Consider the following 11229-nt stretch of genomic DNA (forward strand, 5'->3'; position numbering starts at 1 on the left):
ACAAGATTGGTGGTCTGAGATTTCTTACCATGGCATCCCTCAGCATAGAAGCGCTCAGGGTACGAGCGTCCTTTGTACCGCCCACTGGAGTTCCTGGCAATATGAAGAGACTAATAGCTATAGCCAAGCACTGCTACAAACGCCGGATTGAGGAGCACTTTACCTCCTCTGACCCTCGGCATATGTGGCAGGGAATACACGCCCTGACTGACTATAAACCAACAAGCTTTGTTCCATCTACCAACAGTGCTTCACTCCCTGATGAGCTGAACAACTTTTACACTCGTTTCGACCAGATGATATTGATTTCTTCAATAAACGATCCTCCACCGACGACAACCCACTTGTACTTTCCACTTCGGACGTCAGTCGCATGCTGAGCAGAGTGAATGCACGGAAGGCAGCTGGCCCTGGTGGTGTACCTGGCCGTGTACTAAGAGCTTGTGCTGTGGAACTTGCGGGTGTCTTCGCTCTCAACAGCACTACACACTGCACTAACCCACCCCGCTTGGAAGCATAAGGAAGCATAAAGTAATCTAAATCTCCCTGGTAGGCGGCTGCGTTGACCTTGGACCTCAGAAAATACAGTGGACCCACACCAGCAGATGACATGGGACCCCAAACCGCCACTTACTGTGGAAACTTTACAGGGTACCTCGAGCAATGTGGATTCCGTGCCTCTCCTCTCTTCCTCCAGATTCTGGGACCTTGATATCCATAGGAAATGGTCCTTGGTCTCCCAGGACCAAGATGGCATCGCGATCACACTGCGAGGCTCAGCGTCTTACCGGTTTTAGTGATGTTATACTTCTGTACTTAGCTATCTCCAGTTTTCTTGCGCAAATAACTCTTGCGAACTACAGTTACGACAGACAGACACTTTTTGAAATTAACATTCACTGCACAAACACCGGATTCAGCATCGGTTCGACTTTAACCAGCTTCAAAACAACACCCCTCCCCCATCTTGGACTTTCCGATCATCTTTCTTTGTTCCTGCTTCCCAAATACACTCCAGTCATGCAGAGGATTAAGCCTTCAACCAGAACTGTAAAGTTCTGGATGGATGGGGCTGACTCCTTCCTTCAGCAACAGTTCCAGCACACCGACTGGAGTGAGTATGCTGCCCGAGCCTCCACAGGCTCACACATCCACTTGGACACCTACACTAACTCTGTCCTGAAACACATCAACAACTGTGTGGACTGACTTTGACTGTCTGTCTTATTCCTGTCTTCTCCTCAAAGAATTCTTTGAGCATCGATCTTTCTTCCTGGTGATACTTAATCATTAAATTTAAGTTTGCCATAACAATTAACATTCCCTATTCAAATGCCCTGGATAAACAGAGAGGTTCGCACATTGCTCAAAGCCAGAGATGCTGCCTTCAGATCAGGACGCCGGGAAGCATACAGCTTGGCCAGAGCTAACCTGAGGAGAGGAATAGCTATAGCCAAGCACTGCTACAAACGCCGGTCCTGATTTACAGAAAAAAGAAAAGCAGATGCACATAAATGGAGAAACCTAATGCATACAAAAGAAGGGCAAAAAACAAGACTGGTGGTCCGAGATTTCTTGGCATGGCATCCCTCAGCATAGAAGCGCTCAGGGTACAAGCGTCCTTTGTACCGCCCACTGGAGTTCCTGGCAATATGAAGAGACTAACAGCTATAGCCAAGCACTGCTACAAACTCTGGATTGAGGAGCACTTTACCTCCTCTGACCCTCGGCGTATGTGGCAGGGAATACACACCCTGACTGACTATAAACCAACTAGCTTTGTTCCATCTACCAACAGTGCTTCACTCCCTGATGAGCTGAACAACTTCTACGCTCGTTTCGACCAGATGATATTGATATCTTCAATAAACGATCCTCCACCGACAACAACCCACTTGTACTTTCCAATTCGGACGTCAGTCGCATGCTGAGCAGAGTGAATGCACGGAAGGCAACTGGCCCTGGTGGTGTACCTGGCCGTGTGCTAAGAGCTTGTGCTGTGGAACTTGCGGGTGTCTTTGCTCACATCTTTAATGTTTCGCTTGCCCAGGCAGCTGTACCTTCTATCTTTAAATCAGCCATCCTTGTGCCTGTGCCTAAGCATTCTACTGCTTCAGACTTTAATGAATTTTGACCTGTAGCACTCACCCCAATAATTTCCAAGTGCTTTAAAAGACTAGTTCTTTCTCACTTGAAATCCTGCCTGCCTGCTACGCTGGACCCACACCAGTTTGCTTATCATAGCAACAGATCCACAGAGGACGCTATCTCAACAGCACTGCACTAACCCACCTGGACTGTCAAAACTCATAGGTGAGAATGCTGTTCCTCGATTTTAGTTCTGCATTCAACACAGTGATTCCGCCTATGCTGATATCCAAACTCCACCCTCTGGGTATCAGCACATCACTCTGCCACTGGATTTTAGACTTCCTGTCTAACAGACCCCAATCTGTTAGATTAGGCAACCTTCATTCATCAACCATCACCTTGAACACTGGCGTTTCACAAGGTTGTGTTCTTAGCCCGATTCTGTACTCTCTCTTCACCCATGACTGTGTACCTGCCTATGGTTCAAACACCGTAGTCAAATTCGCAGATGACACCATGGTGATAGGCTTGATTACAGACAATAATGAAACGCCCTACCGGGATGAAGTACAGCATCTGTCCTTGTGGTGCCAAAAGAATAACCTGGTACTAAACACGCTCAAAACAAAGGAGATCATCATGGACCTCAGACGGACTAGGAACCAAGCTCACGCCCCCATTCACATCAACGGAACTGCAGTGGATCAGGTGTCCAGTTTCAAGTTCCTTCGAGGACATCTACCATAAACGCTGCCTGGGCAGGGCAAGAAATATCGTCAAGGACGTCACACACCCAAATCATGGACTTTTCAGCCTTTTACCATCTGGCAGACGTTACAGGAGCCTCTTTTCCCGCACTAACAGGTTTCGTAAAAGTTTTTTTTTCCCGAGGCTGTTATCCGGATGAACACTATTCAGGCACTTTAAATAAATCTTGCACAATCATTTCACTGCACCTTCTGTAAAGCTGTATTTCATTCATCCTTCAGTACATAATGCATCACCTACACAATGTTACTTTGCTTACATATTTTATATTTCAATATGTATATATGGTTACTTTAACTTCCATAATCACAATGTCATATCACTACTGCACTTTATGTAAATTATGTAAATAATGTTATATATTGCACTTCTGGTTAGATGCTAACTACATTCCATTGGCCCTGTACTTGTACTCTGCACAATGACAATAAAGTTGAATCTAATCTCATCTAATTTATTTTAATCAGGGAACATAACTTTGGACCACTCAGGAGCAGTCCAGTCCTTTTTCCTGACGCTGTCTCTTGTTCAAGAGTGGCTTGGCATAAGGAACATGACAGCTGACACCCATGTCTTGCATACATTCAAATTTTATGACCAGCACCTGTATGTGCTTGTATAATTTTAATTTCTTAACATTGAGGTTGCCCAGAAGCTCAATGTTGTATTGCAACTCTTCGCTTCCACATTAAATTACCTGACGCTGGATTATAACTTACTTCTGAACGTCATTGTTCCATTATCTTGGGCATGATTTTAATGTGTGAGCAATCTTTTTGTGCTGACTATATGCAGGTGTATTGTTTAACACTAGAACTACCAAACCGCTGCCATTTGGCAATTATACCTTTAAATCCCAAAGAACTGCCATTTGGCAGGTGTGAACAGCTCTTCTCACCTCCAGTGTTATGTAAATGAGGCCTTTACATTTGAAAGGAGACACTCTACTGCACTCCACACTCTTCTCTGCAGCAAGTTGGTGAACCCCCACCCACAAAAAAAGTCAACATTACCAGACATTTAGATTCAAGGTAGTTTTATTGGTATATGAACAGGAAAGAAACATTTTGCTTGGTTTCCCTGTACAATGAAATAGTAATAAAGGAAGTAATGAAAGATTAAATAAGCATGCAACAATATGTTAACAAAAGTATTCATGAATAGAAATGTAAACTTTACAGAAATATAAACTATGTGCTTCATGCCACACTGTGCCATCTTTTGCCGTCTCTGTCAGCCACCCGTGTGTCTCCATGCGACCTCTCTTTCCTGGAGGTGGTGAAGTCTCCTCATCTACAGGACCATATGTTTGAGAATTGATTAGTGAAAGGTTCAAATAATGTGAAATTGACACAAACATGGTATTTGAATTATAATTCCAAAACATCTGAAGTATGCCTCCTTTGTGCTAATGTAGGATTGTTTTCACAGTGCAAAAAGTGGCATATTGATTAGTCAAAATAGCTCTGATATTTTGTAACCTTATTTTAAGTAGTTTTTGTCTTTTGAAAAACTGCCAATAGGTAAAGATATTTTTTAATAAATTTATACAAAAAAACAACCCTCAGCTAGTTGTAAAAAAAGACATTTTTACTTAAACTTTTTAAAACCCAAAGTAAAAGAATCGTATCAGGACATTTTGTCTTGTTTTAAGTCAAAATACAAGTCAAAATTACTCAAATTAAAATAGAATAATATTCTTGAGCAATTTTAACTTCAAGATTGTACTTTTTGCAGTGTGTCTCTTCCAAAATCACAACAGCTATAACCAGCAAACAAACATAGAAAATTTAGGAAATCTTACCAGAAGAGATTTCAGAGTCACCGCTCTGATGGAAACGCCCATGCCCACGTTGTGCTCGGCCCGCCCGAAATAACCTCCTATGCAGAAGGGGTGCGACATGCCTGGGATCCTCTCTGACGTTGACGAGGGTCCAAGATTTCTTAACATGACATTCCTTAGCATAGAAGCGCTTGTACAAGTGTCCTTGTACCGCCCACTGGAGTTCCTGGCAATACGAAGAGGACGGAGATAAAAGGGAGATGACGAGGCACCAATAAGGGAATGTTTGGGTTGATGGAACGAGACATGATCTAATAATGGTGTACGTGACTGGGGTCCTATATATGGCTTGGATTTGTTCAATAAATTCAAGAGATAAGAGAGAATCTTTGACTGTCTGTCTTATTCCTCTCTTCTCCTCAAAGAATTCTTTGAGCGTCGATCTTTCTTCCTGGTGATACTTAATCATTAATTTTAAGTTTGCCATAATAATTAACATTCCCTAATCAGAAGCCCTGGATGAACAGAGAGGTTCGCACTCTGCTCAAAGCCAGAGATGCTGCCTTCAGATCAGGATGCAGGGAAGCATACAGCTTGGTCAGAGCTAACCTGAGGAGAGGAATAGCTATAGCCAAGCACTGCTACAAACGCCGGTCCTGATTCACAAAAAAAACAAAAGCAGATGCACATAAATGGAAAAACCTAATGCGTACAAAAGAAGGGCAAAAAACAAGACTGGTGGTCTGAGATTTCTTACCATGGCATCCCTCAGCATAGAAGCGCTCAGGGTACGAGCGTCCTTTGTACCGCCCACTGGAGTTCCTGGCAATATGAAGAGACTAATAGCTATAGCCAAGCACTGCTACAAACTCTGGATTGAGGAGCACTTTACCTCCTCTGACCCTCGGCGTATGTGGCAGGGAATACACACCCTGACTGACACTGACACACCCATCTCAGTTACCTCCATCGTGTATATTTGTAATATTGTACTATAGTGAGAAAGGTTTATTCTATTTTATTTCACTCAGCATGTAGCCAGATAGGCTATTTACTTTGGTGCAGTTTATTATATAAAGTTTATGCACTTTATTAACAAGTTTTCCAGTGTCTGCAGTCATCTTTCTCTAAAACTCACACAAAGACATTATTTGAACTATAATTCCAAAACACCTCAAGTCTGCCTCCTTTGTACTAATTTTGGATTGTTTTCTCACTGATGATTTGTCAAAATAGCTAAAGTTCAGATTTTAAGTAAATTTGCCTTTTGAAAAACTGCCTCCTTTGTACTAATGTAGGATTGTTTTCACAGTGCAAAAAGTGGCATATTGATTAGTCAAAATAGCTCTGATATGTTGTAACCTTATTTTAAGTAGTTTTTGTCTTTTGAAAAACTGCCAATAGGTAAAGATATTTTTACATAAATTTATACAAAAAACAACCCTCAGCTACTTGTAAAAAGGACATTTTTACTTAAACATTTAAAAACCCAAGTAAAAGAATATTATCAGGACATTTTTTCTTGTTTTAAGTCAAAATATCTCACCCCATTGGCAAAGTGTTTTTCTTGACAAGTAAATATGACTCAAATTAAACTTAAATACTATTTTTGAGCAATTTTTACTTAACTGATTTTTTTATTTATATTTCTCAAGGTTTTTGTAGGTTTCACATAAAATAATACTGCATTAGATCAACAAATATAAACTAAAAAGCTTAAATAATTCTTTATTGTGTGTATTCTAAATAAACAAGTATTATTTCATTATATTTTTGAAAGATTATAATAATAATTATCAGCAGCTGAGAAAACTGCCAAAGTACCAAAATATTTTTTATTTGTTGAGACTGTTGCCCTAAACTAAACTCCTGAAAGTCTGTGCCTGCTGTGACTCTCAGAGCTTTGTCAGTCAACACAGTTCACACTATCACCCATCCCCCCGTTTTAGCACCTAGTAGTGGCTTAATGTACATAACAAAAGGTGGCCTAATGGGTTGCAAATTACCCCAGCACTGCCATTTGGCAGCCTCTGGTAGAAAAAGGGGGTATATGAAAATCCTGATAGTTCTAGTGTTGACATTCTGACTGGTGTTCGCTCAGAAGCTTTTAAATTTTTCGCTTCCACCTTAAGTAATGCAGCAGTAACATTAGCTAACTTGAAAATTTGAAAGTAAGGCGTTCGGACAAGAGTTTCAGAAGGACAGGCTGGCTCACTGTGGTTACGTGTTTGTCGGTTTACTGGCATTATAAATATATCAAAGATAGTTGGAAACTTTGTGAAAGGACGTTTGTGTTGCCTTATCAAAGTAGCCAACACTTTAAAAATGTTAATGTCTATGGATGTTGGGCATGTTAAAAGTATTAAAAACATTACAAAACACTTCAACGAATGATAAATATATACGCCTGTAATGGAATATATTGGAATCGGGACGTTCCGGGAGCCACCTGGTGGATTGATGCAAAAGTGCGGGTAAAAGGCCCAAACTTTGAGGATTTTTAGCTCTCACCACGTGTGCCCAGGACCCGACCCCGGGCTCTGCAAAGTAAATCGTCTAGGGGGCGCCGCGCGCTAGGCCGATAAGGTCCACCAAGCGGCGTATCATATATGTGGATTGGGATGGTGTGGTACTACGAAGAGGTAAGCAACTGCTATTTTGTCCACTAAATGGCTTTTCGGAACTAAGACCCCACCACCACCTGTTAGGTCTAAATGGAATTGTGGACCCATTTGTGGCCACATACTTATATATGTTAAGATAGGATAAATCTCCTTCAAAATTATATTGAACAAAAAAATCTGAATTAAAAAAGGGCTTTTTTCAGCAGTAAATTCAGTGGTGGTTGAAGTGAGGGGTATATATATATATATGTGTGTGTGCGCTTTTAAACGTATTTATGTTTATATAAATATTATGTTTGTATAATGTTTATACAAAATCTCATAAACATTGTTCAGAACATTAAACACTGGAATTGTTTCCGTTATTTGGTAAGTTAAGGCTTTATGTTGTTTCAGCAATAACGCCATACACCAGTAGGTGGCAGTAAAGCATCATGATTCACGAAATACACAAACTTAACGTGTTAACACGTTCATAACGCGTCAATACCTTAACGTGTTAACACGAAATTATACGCTACGTGTCAACACGGAGAATCCAACACGTTTAGAGCATAATTTAAAACAAATGAAAAAAAAACAGAGGAATTCAAGTTTATAAAGTGTATTATAAAAACAATAAGCTTGTAGCCTACTTAGTGTATACTCAAATACCTACATGCAAAATTGAGCCATGCTTTGGTACTGCGTTCTTATAATGTTTTTTGTGAATTGACTACACTCGGCTCAGAGTCACAGTCAGAAAACAGCGTTGGCCCACAGCAGGCTCAGTGTCACTTTTCTGAGTGTTCTTCGTCAGTAGTCATGGGGGTCCAGGTGTAAGGAATGTCGTTGGTCTCTAAGCGTATTGGATTTGACCATGTTTTTTATGAGATTTTGTATTAACATTATACATATATAAATACGTTTAAAAGCACACACACACACACACACACACACACACACACATATATATATATATATATATATATATATATATATATATATATAAACCCCTCACTTCAACCACCACTGAACTGCTGAAAAAGCCCTTTTTTAATTCAGAATTTTTTGTTCAATTTCATTTTGAAGGAGATTTATCCTCTCTTAATTTATATATAGAAGTAGATACACATAATTAAATAAAACATGAGTAACTTAATGTATCGTTAAACATACAATACGTTTACAGAAAGAGGAGGATCTGGAAAGTTAATTTCACCATGGGTTTGTATTGACACTGTATTGTTTAGCAGTATGCTATTAAAAGAATGCACATAATTTATCAATGTCAAATCTCAGTATGTGTCACACACATAGTGTGAGAGAATAGTGATGTTTGTTTGATATACAATTATGAAAAGCTTTAGAGCATGTTATGAATGAAGTTATATAATAATATGCATGTTTACAAATTTTAAGGTACTAAACACCAGAGGTTTTTTATTGTGAAAAATTAACTTCCAGTTGCTATGGGGATCAGCTTACTAATATTGCTGTCTTCACACTGCTCACGTAGGGCTCAACGTAGCCATAGGTCAGTGCTTCGCTCACTATGTTATGAATAATTCAGATGAAACGTAGGGACTACGTTCACAAAGGATTTATGTTTCGTGTCAGCTACAGTGTGTGATGTAAATCCAATCATGAATATGTAAGTAGGCCCGTATGGATTAGTTAAATGCTGTTTTAACTACAGTAACTGAAAAATATCACTGGTGAACGAGACAAAATACATATTCAATTATAACTGATATCACAACAAAAATATAGAATTAGAAACAGTACATAAAAACCCAAACAAAGTGTAGTGTAGCGAAACTGGTGGACTCTCTCTTTGTCTGTGTGTAGATGGATATAATCTCGGTGTGGGGACTAAAACTTGTTTACAGACTCACATTTTTAGTTATACAAATACACGCATTTTTGTGTGTGTACGATTGTTTACATGTGTAAGGAAGAGACGTTATAAAAAATAACTAAATACTCTATAAAGGACTTAAATCCAGGATAATAAGTCTGAATTAATGAAGACACGGCCCCTGTGCATAACTCGTGCGGGAGTTTAAATATCATTTGATTAGAATACAACACTTTTCATGTGTTTAATGAATATATTTTTTGTTAAATATTGGTTTTAATCATAACATAAATGTGTCGCTTTGTCAGTTAGCAAAGTTACATCAGCCAGTAATGTTAAGCTACAGCCCGGTCTCACACCTACTCGTGATATAGTAATCTGCAATTCGTGACATATCGCATATTTTCAGCATGAATTGCAGTCTCCTATATATGTGACTATATCACAAGTAGGTGTGAGACCAGGTTGTAAGCTATCACTACCTCGGGATGTAAAGGTCTTCCATGTGTCTTAGCAAATTACAAATAATTAAAATAAATGTTTTACAGTTACTGAAAGACATCTACGAAGAAATGTACTGCTTAAATATAATATATAACACTTGTGTCAAATATATTGCAATTGGGATGGTTAAAGTAAAGACTTATACATTTTGGGAAAACATTTTATATAGTTAAAAAAAATACATGTTTCCATACAGCCCAAGTCCCTCTGATCCTTTTTCTGTAATTAGAAGTGTAAAATTCTACTGTCAAAAACCCATATATTTTTTTGACTGGAATATATTGGAAGTTGGATTATCAGATCTTGGCTTAGGAGTGAAATATCTTCAAAGTAAGACCAGTTTCGTCTAAGTCTGAGTGTCATCAACTCAGGGTGTGAGTTTGGAGATGATTGGAGGACATAAATTTTTTCACTTAAAAACAACTCATAGGGGGACCCCTTTTAGTTTTTTTGAGTGAAAATATTTATTCTCTCCAATCTTCTCCAAACTCACACGCTGAGTAAGATAGACCCAGACAAAGATAGACCCGTTTGTAAAAACCTCTTATGTTGTTCTGAAGCTGAGATCTGATAATCCTACTTCCAATATATTCAAGTCAAAAAAAATATATGGATTTTGGACAGTAGAATTTTACAACTCCAAAGACAGATATGAGATCAGGGAGTCATGGGATATATGGCTAAATGTATTTTTAGACATTACAATTATGTTTTCCTAAAACGTGCTCTGATGACAATATGTAGTGATGGGACACCATCCCACTTTGAACATATTTGACACAATATATATGGTAATTGAACAAGCATCCCACTTACAATATATTTGAAGCCATAAGGATGTATGGTAATTGGACAACCATCTCATTTCCAATATATTTGACACCATCAGGATATAGGGGAATTGGACAACTATCCCACTTACAATATATTTGACACCATCAGGATGTATGGGAATTGGACAACCATCCCACTTCCAATATATTTGACACCATCAGAATATATTGCAATTGGACAACCATCCCACTTCCAATATATTAGACACCATCAGGACAACCATCCCACTTCCAATATATTTGACACCATCAGAATATATTGCAATTGGACAACCATCCCTCTTCCAATATATTTGACACCATCAGGATGTATGGGAATTGGACAACCATCCCACTTCCAATATATTTGACACCATCAGAATATATTGCAATTGGACAACCATCCCACTTCCAATATATTAGACACCATCAGGACAACCATCCCACTTCCAATATATTTGACACCATCAGAATATATTGCAATTGGACAACCATCCCTCTTCCAATATATTTGACACCATCAGGATGTATGGGAATTGGACAACTATCCCACTTACAATATATTTGACACCATCAGGATGTATGGGAATTGGACAACCATCCCACTTCCAATATATTTGACACCATCAGAATATATTGCAATTGGACAACCATCCCACTTCCAATATATTAGACACCATCAGGACAACCATCCCACTTCCAATATATTTGACACCATCAGAATATATTGCAATTGGACAACCATCCCTCTTCCAATATATTTGACACCATCAGGATGTATGGGAATTGGACAACCATCCCACTTCC

This window comes from Hoplias malabaricus, unplaced genomic scaffold (assembly GCF_029633855.1).
Source record: "Hoplias malabaricus isolate fHopMal1 unplaced genomic scaffold, fHopMal1.hap1 scaffold_306, whole genome shotgun sequence".
NCBI classification, from domain to species: Eukaryota; Metazoa; Chordata; class Actinopteri; order Characiformes; family Erythrinidae; genus Hoplias; species Hoplias malabaricus.